The sequence below is a fragment of the Mauremys mutica genome, chromosome 3, assembly GCF_020497125.1.
Source record: "Mauremys mutica isolate MM-2020 ecotype Southern chromosome 3, ASM2049712v1, whole genome shotgun sequence".
Lineage (NCBI taxonomy): Eukaryota > Metazoa > Chordata > Testudines > Geoemydidae > Mauremys > Mauremys mutica.
This window is the reverse complement of record NC_059074.1, coordinates 74,183,556-74,201,073: the sequence shown is the minus strand read 5'-3', so window position 1 is coordinate 74,201,073 and position 17,518 is coordinate 74,183,556. Positions and strand designations below refer to the sequence as shown.

The following is a 17,518-nucleotide window of genomic DNA, read 5'->3' as shown; positions in this document are numbered from 1 at the left end:
CACCACCTCCCACCATGTGTGTAATTGCAAATTAGTTATTTATGCTTGTAAAAGCTCACTGACTAACTCACTCTACCATAGCAAAACACTGAAGTATTGGCTGTCAAAACCAAACAAAACAACAAAACCAACCAACCCACCCACCCAACCAAACCCTTATCACCAATATAAACCTGTACGGAAATAAACCAAACAAATGTGATGTGATGAGATGAGAATGTTGTTGACCTGTAGACTACAACTAATCTTCATCCTGCTTTTCAATTTATATCCACAGAATCATAGACATGTAGAGTTGGAAGGAACAACAAGAGGCAGGATTGAGTCTACCTAAATCATCCTTGACAGGTGTTTTGTCTAATCTGTTCTTAAAACCTTCCAATGATGGGGATTCCACAACCTCCTAGATAACCAATTCCAGTGCTTAACTAAATTTATAGCTGGAAAGCTTTTCTAATATCCAACCTAGATCTCCCTTGCTGTAAACTAAACTGCTTATTCTTGTCCTACCCTCGGAGAGAACAAAACTGATCACCATCCTCTTTATGACAACCTATTACATTAAAAACACCTTGAGGATTAACTATAATAAACATAATTTATATGACAGCTTGAACTGAGGCACCTAAGTACATTACAATAGATAGAGAACCACTTCCAAACTTTGGCAAACTAGTACAGATAGCACATTGTTCTTCTTCTTCCAATAGCTACTCCGGGGGAATTCTGCACCACTGTGCATGTGCAGAATTCATGGGTCATGCAGAACTTTTTTTCCCCCGCAGAAAATACATTCTGCAGGAAAGTTGCTGCAGTTACACCTTTTGCCCACCAAGGACCTCTGTGGTGCCAGAAAAGAACAGCCACTCCTGGGCCAGCCCCAGCTGTGAACAGGGGAAAAAAGAAGTTGCCTGCCTCACAGCGCTCTACTCATGAGACCAGGTCAGGAGGCATGGCATAGGGGGCAGGGTGTGCAGACAGTGGGGGCACATGGGGCTGCTGTGGGGGGTCACAGACATGGGCAGGGGCTGAATGAGAGTGGAGGTACAGGGACACATGGGGATGGACATGGGCTGAATGGGGGTGCAGGGCCTCATGGGGGGAGGGTGCAGCTGAATGGGGGTGCAGGGACATATGGGGACAGGCAGGAGTGGGTGACTGAATGAGAAAGGCTACGGGTCTGTCAGGGTCTTCATGGTGGAGGATCCCTAACAATCCCTCCCTGTCCAAAAAACCCCATTCCATACTTCTTCCACCCATATCCAACAACCCTCCAATTTCACACCCAGGCTCCTTCCCAGCAATTACTTCTCTCTCCCTCAGCTCCTCCATTATCCCCGAGTCCCTCCAGCCAGGACCGGCTCTAGGCACCAGCAAAGCAAGCACATGCTTGGGGCGGCACATTTCCAAGGGCAGCATTCCGGACATCCTTTTTTTCTGGAAAAATCCACCAATATACAAAAAAAAAATACATGAAGATCAAAAAAATCTCCAACTGTGCAATAGGAGCATGACATGAAAAATATTGTGTCACGTCATGACACGGTCACTCATAATGTGAACATGCGTAAATGTGTAAACGTTAACGGTTATTGATTAATTAAATCAAGAATCACGATTATTTGGGTGTACTGTGCGATCCTATCGGCACCATTTGCGCCAATTTCCGTGTTGCGTAAGTGCCAGTGGTTATAGAGCTAAAATGCTGGGACAAAAACGACTTTCTGGTGCTGCCTACTGCCAACAAAGAGAGAAACAGCAAAAAGATTTAGAAAACCTCTCTCGTACTTCAAATAAGTATTTTTAAAAAGTCGACAATCAAGGAGAAAGCTCTAAGCAATGCATTGAAAGTGATTGGTCTTCATCAGTTGATGAATAATCGAACCAAAAATTATCTTTATCAACTGATAAAGATGAACAACAATCTGACCACAGATTATTTTTGCTAACTGATAAAGACGAACAATCATAATCCAAAGATTTACTTCTTCAGCTGAAGAGTCCAGAAACGAAGAACTGTTATCCAAATCTAAAACTGAAGAACAATTATTGGAAGGTAGAGAGACTGACTTAGGATCGGATCCAAGTACATGGTCGACAATAATTACTTATGCTATGCTAATGACTTTTGTGAAAAAAGTCCTTCAAAACTGGATCCTAAATTTGAATATCAACAACAACAAAAATCTGTGGAGTGCAAACGTGTAAAAGCAAAAAAGCAAAAAAACACCACCACCACCCACCAACAACAAACACACAAAACCAAAAAAACCCACAAACACACACAAAACGGGGGGGAGGGAGAGGGGGAGATTTTTCTTTTGCTTGGGGCAGCAAAAAACCTAGAGCTGGCCCTGCCCCAGGGCCGGCTCCAGGCACCAGCATTCCAAGCTGGTGCTTGGGGCGGCATTCTGCAAGGGGCGGCAGTCCCCCTTGTTTTGCCCCCAAGTAGAGCGCCGAATTGCCACCGCGGGTGGGGGGGGCAGTCTGTGTGCCCTTAGGGTGGCAGGCGCGTTTCCGCGGCAGCAGCAATTCGGCGGCAACTTCTATGTTTAGCTGTCCGGGGCGGCTTCAGCTAAACATAGAAGCTGCCGCCAACTTGCCGCCGCCGCGGAAACGCGCCTGCCGCCCTAAGGGTACATGGACTGCCCCCCCCACCCCCCAGGGCGGCAACTTGGCGCGCTGCTTGGGGCGGCGAAAACTGTAGAGCCGGCCCTGCTCTGCCCCCAGCCTTTGCACTGCTTCTGAATTCTGCACATGCGCAGTGGGAAATACGTTCCTGTATTGTAGCTTAAATGAATCATGACTCAGTTTTGTATTAATATGCCTAGTAAGGAATCTGTCATAAAACATTTCCTGAATCTTCTTTGTTGTCGGTATTGCTACATAGTTGCTGATGGGTATTTTGAAATAAATTAGCAAAATAATTGAAACTAACATGATTATATTGTGTTATTTTGACAAAATGGGCAGAATTTTAAAATATTGTGTGCAGAATTTTTCATTTCTTAGTGCAGAATTCCCCCAGGAGTAAACAGTTCATCAAGACATTTTTTTTTCTTTTCTATCACTGTTAATTACCCAGACACATGTGTGTGCGCGTGCGTAAAATCAGCTTTCGTTGATATTAGACCTTCCTCCTGCTGCCTGATTTATTCACGGATGCCACAATCTGGTGCTTGTGTTATCACATGCTTCCATGGCAATAGATTTTGATATCACCAGCATCTATCTATGACATTACCAAAGAAATTAAGCAAGAGAACACAGAAGAAAGCGGTTTGCTTATGTTCACTTTGGGCCTAATACTGCCCCCTAACCATTGCTTGATTTGTGCCAAGGCTTGCCAGGGGTGAACCGCAGCACCTCCAGGTTTGGCAGTTCATAGCCCTGGTACCTCCGGGTTTACCGCATCAGTTATGAAAGTAAACAAATTGGCTGAGCCCCAGCACCTAATTTCTTGAGGCCCGGCACCTCTTTCATTGCAAATTAAGCACCGTCCCGAACTCACATTGAATATTATAGCTCCTGTTCACCTGGGTTATGATTTCTTCATTATACATTATCTAAGGGCCAGATTCTGGCTGGACCTTACATATGTATATAGTGGAAGCAGGGAAGACAAAAGAAGTCTTCTCTCTTCTTCCTCCCACCTTGCATGTGCTGTCTAAAGACCAGACAGAATTGCTGTTCCTACCCCCAGTGAGGCAAAGTGGCATAAAGAGGGTAGGGGACCTCTCTGCCTCCTCTGCACTAGGCCTAGACTGGACTGGTGCAGCAAAGCAGAAGTAAGCCACAACTCACGAAAAGGTCAAGTAGCATACATGCCCCCCTGAGGCAATGCAGCACCACATCACACCTTAAGATGAGCAGTGCCCTAAAGGCAGTACTTTATTCCAAACTACAGGTCATCCTGGAATGTTTTAAAACAAGTGTAACCTAATTTAGCCCTAAGAGTGTAATGAACTGAACTGTATACTTGCATGTGAAATTAGTCTCACATTTAAGTAAATTTATATTAAATTTTAAAAAGCCCTACATTCAAAGAATGTTAAGTTCACAAAAATCAAATACTCAGAATTAGGAAATGCCAGAATAACGTTGCCTGAGCAACCTTGCTTCAAAACCCTTATGCTCATGTATGAGTATACAGTCTTTAATTACATGAACACATACGGTTGTTTTTTTTCTCCACAGGACTCCTCCACATTGCCTGGCTGCTAGCAGAGGGAGAACTGAGAATAAATGGCAGTTTCTTTACTCTCACTTCTCGTACCTGGCCTCACAGAGGCACCCAGAAGCCCACAAGAGCTATTGCAGGAAAAGACCTGCTCAACCCCTGCAGTGCTGCTGTGGAGAAGCTCAGTCACTCCATGGAGATGGCACACACGCAGTCTACTTGTCACACAGGTGAATGCTCAGAACAGATGGAATCTTCAAACAAGTTTTCTGCCAGCTCTATTGACCATGTGGGAACTGAGATTTGAAGAGGTTTATAGTTTGGTTGAGTTTGGGTGAATTTTCAAAAGAAGAGCAAAAAAATCACATCCCTATCACCAGTGCAACCTCCCTGTTCCAAAGCATCAGGTGTTAGAGCTACTCACACAGTTGTAACAAATTTCTGTTATAAACAGGCAAAAAACATTTTCCCTAACTCATTTTCTTAAATGGCTGAATCATTTTTGCTGATAATCCCTCTCCCTACTCCCCCCCCCCCCAAAAAAAATCAGCCTGAAGCAGACAGACACTCTCACCAAAAATCTCAGCTTGAACAGTTTAAGTTTGGCAAAAGTTATAAGGAAGTGAAACAGAGTGGTATTTAGACCTTGCATACAGGACATTAATGGAAAATAATTTGTAACAGAGTAACTAGAAGAGATCTATGCTACTTTGGTAATTTAGGAAACATATAGGGAAAAGCTGATATGGTTTACTGTTTAATATAATTCACTGACGAAAAGAAGGGAGCACAGCGCTGTATGAAGAATGAAAACTTTTTTCTCCTCTCTTTTCTTATATTCTACACTTCTTTTATTACAAGACAAATTGGGTAAGGGATGAAATTAGAGGTATATGCCTCTTATTCTAATCAGTATTGTATCAAGATTAAAAATACTTTAAACAAAAATAACTTCTGTTTATATACAAGTATGTTTCTAATTAACATGAAAAAAGGAATATACAAATGATACTGTGAGGTCCTTCCCTCATACACCACACACCCACACACTAAAAGGTTTGCTTGGGAGTGGATTTGGTTCTTCAGGATTGAAATATAAACCTTGTGTGGGCTCCTACAATGGGAAGATCAGATTCTTTACTGCTTGCCATATTGTAATAGGTTGAGAACATTTAGTTCCACAATAGTTCTTTTGCATTTATCAAAGACTGATGTTTTTCTATGCTTTGAAAGCAATTAAAAAAAATATATCAAAGCCAAATCTTCATCTCATTTAAGCTGGTAGAGTTCCACTGACTTCCAGGAAGCCACACCAATTAACACCAGCTGAGGATCTGGCCCTATGATTTTTATTTTTGTTAATGATATTGCTTTGGCTTCAATATTATTGATAACAGAACAATCCAGAAAACAAACTGTGTGTTAGTCAGTGGCTACTGCAGAGTCAGAACAAAAGATGTGCTGAATTGGTCTTTTCAGATTTTTTGTGAGCATTTTTATGAGCATAATGATTTATTATTGGTAATTGAATAGTAAATTTATAAAAGATATTTGGAATCTAAGGAGCACAATCTCCATAGTCTTAAATACATTTTAAGGTAAATTAAGTTTTGATTGGAATTTACTTTACACTGTTCCCTTAAAGCTGCCTACATATACACACCTTTGTATTTTCAGCTCAATTTTACTGTCCTGGATTAGTATATAATCTAGAATTTGTAGAGTTTATTCTCCATAATTCAGGTACAATCCTTTTATTCAACATGCATTCCAAACTAACACTTTTAAAACCTGGACATCATTGATACTTACAAATTTCAAAACCACTTATATTGAGAGTTTTAGCATTTGATATCCTCTCATCTTTACATAACCTAACATTCCTTGACACATAAGGAAATGCTAAGCATTACAAAGGTTTAAAACTTAATATTGTCTGTTCTATTTAACTGCCTCAAATTACTAAATCCGTTTAAAGGATTAGTTTATGAGTTCTGGGATAAAGTTTTCCGCTTAAACCAAAAGTCATCATGTGACCTAAATCTCAATGCTCTAGGAGAATATTCCATTGTGTTGGACAGATTGACTGGAAAATAATAGGCCAAATGGAAAAAACACTAGGTTCAATTTAAATGTTAAACACAGTATCTATGGAAAATCCTTGCCTTTGTTCTTTTCAATGTGCAATTTCTTTGAGATTATTTGACTCTTTTAAATCTATTGTTACATTAGTTATCTTATTCCTGTTACACTGAATTAACACTGTTTTTTCCTCTGTCATTCCTTCATTATTGTGGTTAGTGCATAAAACAGGCCAGTGTTAAAATTCCCAAACAAAAACTAACCAAAGATGGAGATAAAAAGGTTGGGAGAACATTAGGTTAGGGGAAAAAACATGAATGGGATTCTATAATTTTCCCAAAAATCATTGTAAAGCCAGGAAATTCAAAACTAAAAAAAAAGAAATGAAAATGTGTATGAAAGTGTATAGTCAAGGTACCCAAACAACCTTAAGTCTGCTCTATAACCATATGATTAATACATATTAGTGTTTTGAGTCCCAGATAAGATTTTAAAAAGATGTTATATTTTTACACTTTTTTCCTCTTGGTGCAACTACAGGGGCTGAGGTAAGATTAACGCTGTTGCTGCTCTGTGTGAGCACAGCAAGCTGCCTGTGCCACCCCATGCTGTAGCACTGATTTAAGATTTTAAATATTGTTTTAACTTGTAATAACCTGCTATTACTGATGTAGTTAAAAATTGTTTACAAATTATAATTTTAAATTGCTAGTATCCTTTTAAATGGTTCGTCTCCCGCCTCTCAACATTTATTCTCAAGTATAAAAGGTCCATTAACATAGCTTTAGAAACATTACTATGATATCCAAAATGTACTCATGTTTCCAGAATAATATTGAAGGGCTGAATCCTCCTGCTCTTATTAAAAAAAATATTTTCATTTAAACAAGGTTAATGTGGAGTAAGAAGAGCAAAAATTTGGCATAAACATATTACTTTTACCACCAAAGCCACAGTCAGTGCTAATAAAGAATGCATCCAAGTGTACTGAAATCAATAGGACTTGAGTTGCATAACTACACAGATGTTTGCCTAATTTGTTTACATTTATTTCCATCTCTTCCACAGGATACTTTACAAGAGGGGAAGTATTTCTGTTTATTCCAAGATTTAATATTAGCATTGGTACCAGCAGGATCTGATTTTTGTTGTTTTTCCTTCTAATCTTATTCTTTCAGCTTTCTTCATAACTAAATATAATTTGTATACTACAAAAATTTCTTTGGTTGCTTTGCCTCAACTAAATAACAATTCCCCAATTGTTAGTGCACTGGGACCATTTATACCTATAAGTTACTTGCGTTTGTAAGTGTTATCAGGATCAGGGCTCAAGTGCCCGAGTGTTTACATACCATATTTTGTTCAAAACACTATTCAGATCTGTTTTATCTCAGGCTAGCAAGAAAATATATCTGTGTACGTGAAACTGAATCAATGATGGCTGAAGGCTTGTAGAGCTTTTCTATGTAATATAAACTCAAAGCTCACCAGGCTACAGTTATTCCAAATAACTTTAATGTATTTACTTCATATAAATATGAATCCACGGTTATTCTCGACTGTACCACTATAGTTTTGACTGTGCCATGCCATAATTATTTGCAGTGGCCTTGATAATGCAGAGATACAGTGATTTAAAATCCAGACCTGAGCAATGTCAATCAGCAGGAGAGTGGAGATTATTTTAACAGACAAGCTATTGACTCACTTCCCCCAGGTGCTTAGTGGAGTTGCCGAGACCTAATAGTGGGAAATGTGACAAAACCACCAGAAATAAGACTTAACATGGTTTTGTATGAATTTGTCTACTTAAGGCAATCATATACTGCTGATTAATATATTAGGTACAAAAAAACCCTCAGTGAAAAATGTTATTTAAATTGAAAAGTCAAGCAGTCAAAGTTAAGAAGATGCAGGTATATGGTTGTCCGTGCTACCTTTATTCTGCCCACCTGTGCACTGAATGAGGCAGGGGTCCTGTGGAATAAAATAGTATGTGATCACATAATTAAAGAGCATATTATGATGCATGTGCACAAGGGTGCAGAATTAAGGTTGCAAGGGCAACTGTAAACCTCATTCTTAACTTTCAAGAACTTGACTTTGCAACCTAAGTAATATTCTCTTAATGTATTGTATGTAATTTCTAGGGGCTTGTTGATTTTTTTTAAAGGAAAAAGATAAATTATATTATGTGCAACTGTAACAATTTCCTCATCAAGCATCAGCAGAGTTTGAATTCTGAACTTTCACTGCTGTTGCACAGACTGCTATCACTTGAACAATAAAACTAACTACCTCACCCAGTAGGAGGAGAAGGTTGTTATGCTACAGTAGGGGGGGAAAAAAAACACTGCTGGGTCCAAGAGATGGTTGGGAGAGCCAGGCATGGCCCTCCTCTCTCACTCTCCCCCACAAACTTCTGAGGAGGAAGGGGAAAAGAGCCTGGCCCCGAGGGGGAGCATATGGTATTGGGCTAGACTCCCCCAATGCAACTGTCCCCCACGTGCAGCTCCCAGGCACTCTCAATTCAGTATGTGCTGCTGCTGGCATGGGGCCAGCTTTTTAGAATACTCATGTCTAGTTATTTTGTTAGTCTGCCAAAGTTTTCCTGAGGAATGGGAGTGTAAGAAAGCAAATGGTGATTTTTAACTATTTATAACTCAGCTAAATCTGATCAGAATTTAATTGTACAAAGAAAAGGCCCTTCTATGGTGCAAGGTCTTTCCCCCTGACAGATTTGAAAGGCCTGCTGCAAATATTGAGAGGCTAGAGCTTCTAAAAGTGTCACAATAATATTTTATAAAAGAAAATGTTAGAGAAATTAGATACAGGGATCACTACCAGCGCCCCTAAAAAAAAGATGTGTATTCTATAACACTGATGATTTCTGTAATACATTAAATCAGCCTTGTTTTGTAAGACCCATGAAACTCCAAGACATTAATTGATTACCTTAAAATCCCACAGCAATTACATCATATATTGCTGTAAAAAGTAATTGCTTTTATTTACAGTGATGTATGATACAAGAAAAATATGCAGTGCTTAGAGAATATAGCAAATGTTTATATGACGTATTCACTCAGGATTCATAGTACAGTATGGAGACAGGTTTCTTGGTGTTTAGATTGTATGGCGCTACTATATTTACAATACAGCTGTTTGATATGTAAATAGTATTTTCAAGTTCTCTGTCTTACAATCACAAACAAACAAAAACAACTGAATTTCTTATTAGCTAGATAGCCTTGTGTTAACTGAATATTTCAAGTGGCTGCTTACAAGTAAAGTAAATTGACCCTGTATATAAAAGTTGAATCTTGGTTTCAAAGTAGAGGTATCTTAAACTTTCCTCCCTTCTTTTAACTCACAGAAGCAAAAATAAAAAGGCATCTAAATTTTACAGTGTCAGAATTGTATTTATTTCAATGGATACTTTAAGAGAGACAGAGGGAGACACTCCCCAAGCATTTTAAAATACCCCTGCAATTCTGCCATTCACAGTATTCAGAAAAAAGGTGTTTTTTTATTTTAAATATAATCGGTCTATCAAAGAAGATGCTGTAAATGCCTCTGGCTGTTATTCCGTGCCTGTGCACTGTTTAGGAATGACCTTGCATAGCCACTGGGTGGCAGAATCATACCTCACGACTGTACGTACCTCCAAGAGGTAGAACGGAGTGTACTTCAGGGATTCCATTTTACCCAGACTAAATACAAAAGCAAAACATCTGGCAGTTACCTCAGCTGGGAGTTTGCTCTGATCTCTACAGATGCATCCTGACTAGGGAAAAGGCACATTCTTATCATGCTAGCTAACACTTAATAACGAGGTAAAATCCAACTGAAAACAAGTCAGTTTGAGGTTTTTACACATTAACAAGTCCAAGTAAATCTTGGCCTCACATTTCAGTAGTGTGAACTGAAAGAGTGTGATGATGTTAGCTCAGTTCATCTCCATTAAATATAGTTGTTTACACCAAACATGACATGTTATAAGATTCTATTTCAAGGGATCACCAAGAGTTTGTCTAGACTAAGATAAAAGGTGTGTTTTTTTAAAAATGCTCACCAATGCATTTTAACATTCTAGTGTACATAGGGCAAGATGTCCTTTAACACATTGGCTAATTGTGCTGAAACTCAGAGGGGACTAGGAGTCACCTTGACCAGGTATATAACATGTTAAAAATCCATTTATCCTGCTTGTAACAGGGTGTGCAGACTAAGGAGCTAATTCAGCACCCTGTCACTCAAATCCCCACCAGTTTATATTAATTGAGCTCTGATTGAAAGACAGACAGTCAGCAGAGGAGGCCAATTATCTGAGTGGAGATACAGCTGAGGGGCTAATTGGGTGGAAATAGCCCCAGCAGGTAGGATTATATAAACAAACAGGAAGGAAATGCTGGGAGGAGAGTAGGGAGCCTGAAGGAAAGCAGAAGTAGGCCAGAACTGGCAGCTGCTACTAGTATACCCTGCCCCAGAAGCAAGTAGGGAAGCTGGCTACGGATTGTAAATATACTGTAATAAAGCCTGGTGATGGTGAAGATGACCTGGATTGGTTGTGGTAGGTGACTGAGGTTGGAAAGGGCTCTTGAGACCCCCCAGTGACACTCCTGTAGACAAACCTCAAGCAGTGGAAGCAGGAGGATGAAACTCTGCTACTACTAGTCTTTTTTTTTTTTTTATGCCCAAGTACTGATTCAGTCACGTATGAATAAAAACGAAAAAAAAAAAAGTATTTTTACTCCTGTTATGCTGAGAGGTAATGGTGACTGCTTGGATCACAAACCTCTTAGAGATTAGGAGTGGAAGCACCCTTCACATAAGTGTTTCATATAACTATCTTATGGGGGCCACATCTAAAACAAGGCCTAATAGCCTGCCCAGAAACCTACCACCATGTTAGCAGGGGATTCCACTGGGGGGTCAGAGGAGGCAAAACATACAAAAAATTGGGAGAGCTAGAAAGAGAAGGAGCAGCTGAAATCCATGTCTGATCCTGGAAGAAGCTTGGGGAGAGGTTTTTTGGTCAGGTGCAGGCTGAAAAGAGTATTTTTGGTGCTTGTAAGCAAAGCTGTTTCCTACTATTTGATTCTTTCTGCATTCAGAGACACTGCACATTGTAAATTCTTAGTAAAACAAACAAACAAAAACTGCTAATACCTATCACCAAATGCTACTCTCAAACTAAACATTGCTAAAATAGAGCTCCTAATCTTTCACCTCCCATCCCATCCCATCCCTGCATCCTCCTCTCTAGATCACAGTGGAAAACACTATCATTCTACATGTCACTCAGGCATCATTACTGACTCAGACCTTTCTATTGGTCATCGCACCAGCTTATGTCTAAATCTTGCCAGTTGCATATTATCTTTAAGACGTGGTCTTTTCTGTCCATCCACACAGCTAAAACTCTTCCCCAAGCTCTCATCACATCTTGCTTATTGCAACATCCTTTTCTCTGGCCTTGATAAATGCAATCTCACCCCACTCACAGCCACTCAGAACAAAGATAATTTTACTAGTCCATCACTGACCATGACACCCTCCCACCCCCCTTTGAATATCTCCACTGGCTCCCACTTAGGGTGACCAGATATCCTGATAAAAATTGGGACTGTCCTGAAATTTAACCCTTTGTTCTGCGTCCCGATTGATGTATGATCAGGACCCCATTTGTCTTAATAATCAGGTAAGGAGGCAAGCAGGAGGGGTGACTAGGCGAGTGGCAGAGGGTGAGTAGGCGAACAGGGAGCCAGTAGCGAGCGAGGGTTCTCGGGATGACGTGGGAGTTTCTGGCAGGGGAGTGAGGAGGTAAGTGGCAGGTGAGAGGGGATGAGAGGAGGCAAGTGGTGGGTGGGGGACTGAGGAGAGATGCAGTAAGGCAGCGGCGGGCCAGGGAGTGAGGAGGGGTGGGTGGTGGACCAAGTGAGGAGGGGGTGGAACCTGTGGCAGAGTGGGGGTGGAGCCTAGGAGGAGCAGGTGGACTGTGGGCGGGGCCGCCAGCACCCAAATATGTCCCGATATTTTACAGTTGTGATCTGGTCACCCTACTCCCACTTCAACCAACCAACCAACCTTCGGTATTCACTTTATAGGCCCTTCACAGTCAACCCCCACTCTACCTATGATCTCTCATTAGCTACTGAAGTTTTCTTCTGATTGACTATGATGCCAGCATCCACTGCCCATTTGCTAGATTTTCAAAACATGCATCTCTTGTGCTTTCTCCCATGATGCCCTACACCAGGGATCAGCAACCTTTGGCACGCGATCAACCAGGGTAAGCACCCTGGCAGCCGGGCTGGTTTGTTTACCTGCCACGTCCACAGGTTCAGCCGATTGTGGCTCCCACTGGCCACGGTTCACTGCTCCAAGCCAATGGGGGCTACGGGAAGTGGCATGGGCAGAGGGATGTGCTGGCTGCCACTTCCCACAGCCCCAATTGGCCTGAAGTGGCGAACCGCAGCCAGTGGGAGCCACGATCGGCCGAACCTGCAACACGGCAGGTAAACAAACTGGCCCGGCCCACCAGGGTGCTTATTCTGGCGGTCCGCGTGCCAAAGGTTGCCGATCCCTGCCCTCGTTATCCATCTTCAGCCATCCACCTTTATCTGCCTCAAAACTCTCCTTCACTGTGATGCCTACAAAAAAAACTTGACAATGGTTAGGTATTTGCTGGGCACAGACCACTGCCTATTATGCTGACCAACACCGTCATTATTTACTTGTACTCCCTATCTGTTGTCTCTAGTCCTATACTTAGACTATAAGATCCTTGGGGCAGGTACTGCCTTTTTGTTGTGTGTTTGTACAGTGCCTAGTACAATAGGGTCCTGGTCCATGACTGGGGCTCTAGGTGCTATGGTAATCCAAAAATAAGTAATGACTAAGCCCCTATTTAATTTGTGATATTGACACAATATTAGACTTCCACTGCAATTTTGATTTTAATTAGCTTACTTTGCACAGTCCACAATTTTGTATACATTTTGAGGTTTGCAACATATTTTTTCCCTATTAGTTCAGTAGAATCCTATTTATCCTTGCTGATAGTGGCTGGGGCTCAGGCTGTCAGCCCCATGCATTAATGACTAATATAGTTGCAGGAAAATGTCTGGCTATCAAAAAAGTTAGCAGTCCTAACTTAATATTTCAGTGTTTATATTGTTCCAGCAACTTTCTCTTAACTATGTGTCTTCCCTGGGTTTTCCAAATTATCACAATTAATAAAGGTCCATTATTACTTTTCCACAATTTTCCATGTCTTTGCCGTAACTCGGCCACAATTATTTGACAATCATCCCACAATTCAAATAAGAAATTACTAGTGACAATTTACAGGGTGCAACAGCTTTCCAAAGTTTGCTGATTGGGGTAGAAGCCATTCAAGCAGATTGGAAGAAGATACAAATCAAAGATGACCAATAAAATAAAGCCTCCAAGAGAGGGTGAAGACTGTCCCACTGAATGCAAAAGTTAGCTAACATTATGTTAAGTTCTTCTTTTTCTCCTATGGTTGGTGGTAAAGATACAGAAAATTACAGCAAGGCATCCTAAACCCTGACATAACCTTTGCAGAAACACCCAAACAGGTACTTGCATAGCCCCCACAACTGATAAGTCCACCCAGATGTGATTACCTATTTTAAACATTAGGCCCTGAGTCCTATAAGAAGCTGTACTTTATGCAGGGTTTTTTACCTTTTTGTTAGTAGATTCATAATAGGTTTCCGATACATTAAGTCTATATTACAGGTGGGGCTGATCGCACCACCTATTAAGGTTACGTGACCCATACCATTGTAAGACTCGGTTTACAGCTGCTTGTAACTTTGCTAGACTTTAGCCATTTGGATTGAAATGTTACACCTGCCTCATGCTGAATATTTATTGAAATTTTCAGCCAAAATGGTTCAGCTGTTTCTGAGAATGAGGATAGGACAAAATACATTGTTTTGCCCATGCTAACAAATTCTGGTAACCTCCTCTTTGGAAATATCTAGTGACTCCATGTTTGGAAGAGGGACTTGAAATTTAGCAGTAAGTGTCTTTGTGTCAGGGATGTCTCTGTTGCCATTCCTATGAAAAAATCCACCCAAATGTAGCCAAGTTATAAACCTCCGGGGAAAAAATTGAGGTTCACACATACTGAGTCGAAACTTCAGAGATTTTAGATGTTAAAATCTAAGATTCTATCCTTACAGAGCATGCTCAAGCCTTTCATACCTCCTAGTGATAACTACACAGACCATGTTCCAACCTCACAGAACAATTGAGCATGCTCCATTCCCTCACAGCTCCTACATATCAGCAGCACCAATTCAAATGTTTTGGAGGATGTGAGGGGGGATTCCTGTCCCTCCCCACACACACCCCTCTTTCATCCCTTGTGTCTCTGCCCTCTCTCTTACTTCCCCATTGCATGAGCCAGTGCTGCCAGGGGTTGAGTTCTCAGCAGACTCCCATGGGTTCTGTTGTGCGGAAGCTAACACCATTTGGCCATGCTGCTCCTCCCGGCATATGGAGGGACACCCCAATCAAATTTTGACTCCAAGATCTCTTTCTTGAGTGATATCAGCTAATTTAGACATCATTTCATATGTATAATTGGGATTATGTTTTCCAATGTGCATTACTTTGCACTTATGAAATTGAATGTCATGTGCCCTTTTGTGGCTCAGTCACCCAGGTTTGTGAGATCTCTTTGTAACTCTTCACAGTCAACTTTGGACTTAACCATCTTGAGTAAGTGAGTATTTGCAAACTCTGCCACTTCACTGTTAACCCCTTTTTCCAGATAATCTATAAATATGTTATACAGGTCCCATGACAGATCCTTGGGAGACACCGCTATTTATCTCTTTTCATTGTGAAAACTGACCATTTATTCCTATGCTTTGTTTTGTATCCTCTAACTAGTTACTGATCTATGAGAGGACCTTCCCTCTGATCTCATCACTGGTTAGTAGGATTAAGAGCCATTGGTGAGGGACCATTGCAAAGTCTTTCTGAAACTCCAGGTATACTGTATCAACTAGATCACTCTTGTCCATGTGCATATTGACCCCCTCAAAGAATTGCAATGGATCGGTGAGACATGGATTTCCCATTACAAACGCCATGGGGAAGAGTCAAGAACACATCATGTTCATCTATGTGTCTGATCATTCTGTTCTTTTCAACCAATTGGGCTGATACTGAGTTAGGCTTACTGGCCTGTAATTCCCAGGATCACCTCTGAAGCATTTTTAAAAAAAATCAGCATTACATTAGCTACATTCCAATCATTTGGTACAGAGGCTGATTTAAAGGATAAGTTACATACCGCAGTTAGTAGTTCTGCAATTTCATATTTGAGTTCCTTGAGGACACTTGGGTGAATACCATCTGATCCTGGTGACTTATTACTACAGTATTTCAAAACCTTCTCTATTGACATCTCACTATGGGACAGTTCCTCAGATTTGTCACCTAAAAAGACTGGCTCAGGTGTAGGAATCTTCCTCACATCCTCTGCAGTGAAGACAATGCAATGAATTCATTTAACTTCTTCACAATGTCCTTGTCTTCCTTGAGTGCTCCTTATCACCTTGATTTTCAGTGGCCCCACTAATTGTTTGGCAGGTATCCTGCTTCTGTTAGGGTGACCAAACGTCCCGATAAAATCGGGACCATCCCGCTATTTAGGTGTTTGTCCCGTGTCCCAACTGATCTTTGGTCGGGACATAATTTGTCCCGATATTTCGCTCCGTTGGCAGCACTTTTTTTTTTTATTATTTTATATTTCTCCACCAGTGGGGAACCGCCCCACCCATGTGTCCCGATATTTTCTTCCTCTCATCTGGTCACCCTAGTTTTTGTGTCTTTTGCTAGTTGCTCTTCAATTTTTTTTTTGGAGTGAGGGCATGCAGAGGGAACAAAAACTGGACTCGGGAGAGGGAAAGGAGCAAATTGGGATAAGGAGATTGGTAAAATGGAGTCTGGAGTGATGGTGAGCAAGACTGGGAGTAGGGAGAGGGGATGCTGGGAATGAAAGCCAGTGAGGAAGCTGGATGAGAGGAGTAGGGGCCAATTGACTGGTGGGGAGGGAGTGCTGAGATCATCTGAGGAGTAAGGAGGAGATAGACAGGAGATTAGGACTGGGAGCTTATAGGGAAGGTTGGACGGGCTCAGAGAGCAGATGAGGAGGCCAGGAGGGGGAAAACCTGGGACTAGTTGAACAATGAGGCAGACTGAGATGAGAAGCCTGAGGAGTGGAGACTGGAATTAGCTTGGTGAGGAGAATGGGCCTAGGATGAGGAGACGGGTGGGAAGAGATAGGATTGGGACAGGACATATTGGAGGGTCAAGTTTGAGGGGGAGTGGGCAGACGAGTATGAGCCACAGAGTCTGGAATGGAACCCAGGACTCCTGAGTCTCACCATTACCCTACTGTTAGCAACCATCTATGAACCCACTGGTAAAGTGTGTCTCATTGCCCTGTAGTGCTGACCCACATAGATGACAACCTCCTACTGATATAATTTACTCCTTTAGCAATTGGGGGTGAATTTCAAGTTTCCAACATTGCTGATACCCATGTGGGTCTTGTTACGATGCCATATGATGGAATTTGTTTTTTTCAGTTTGCTTTTTAAAACAGCTAGAAATCACACACACACACCATATTAAGGTTGAAAAACCAAGTGCTCAAAATTTAGGAAATACCAGAATTAAGATTACATGATGACATACTATTTTTCTGTCAGGAAGGGCACAGGCAATAAAAGGCTGCACGCTAATGAATGTGCACAAAGAGGGCTGAAGTAAGGTTGCAAAGGCAACCTTAATTCTGGGATTTTTAACTTTTGCATGCTTAACTTTGCAACCTAACAATTATGATCTTTTAACATAGCTTTTGTATAATATGTATTTCTCCTGTATTTGGTGAGAAGTAGTTTATTTCTATTTTGATTTAGAAGTGCCTATTGCAGTGATTTTTTTTTATGTTGAGATGTGAGGCTTCTTAAAGTATAAAAGGAATTTGGTACAAGAAATTGTACAAGAAAGCACTACTACTACTACAATGTACACATTATGCTGTAGAGTAAGGGAAAGCTGACTATTTTCCCCACCAGAGTGAATTTTTCCACCAGAAGAATTTCTCTCTACCCTCCATTCCCTATACTCTTTTCCCAATTATGATTGTTTAGTTTTTTGTGCTGTGGTGGAAACTGGTAAAATATAATAGGATCTACAGAC

At 41.1% G+C, this 17,518-nt stretch overlaps 1 protein-coding gene across 4 annotated transcripts in view; it reads right to left on the bottom strand.

Moving 5' to 3' along the window:
* The window catches only part of KLHL32 (kelch like family member 32), a 186,987-nt gene that overhangs the window by 137,794 nt on the left and 31,675 nt on the right, over positions 1-17,518 (bottom strand). The gene's annotated exons all lie outside the window — the stretch shown is intronic.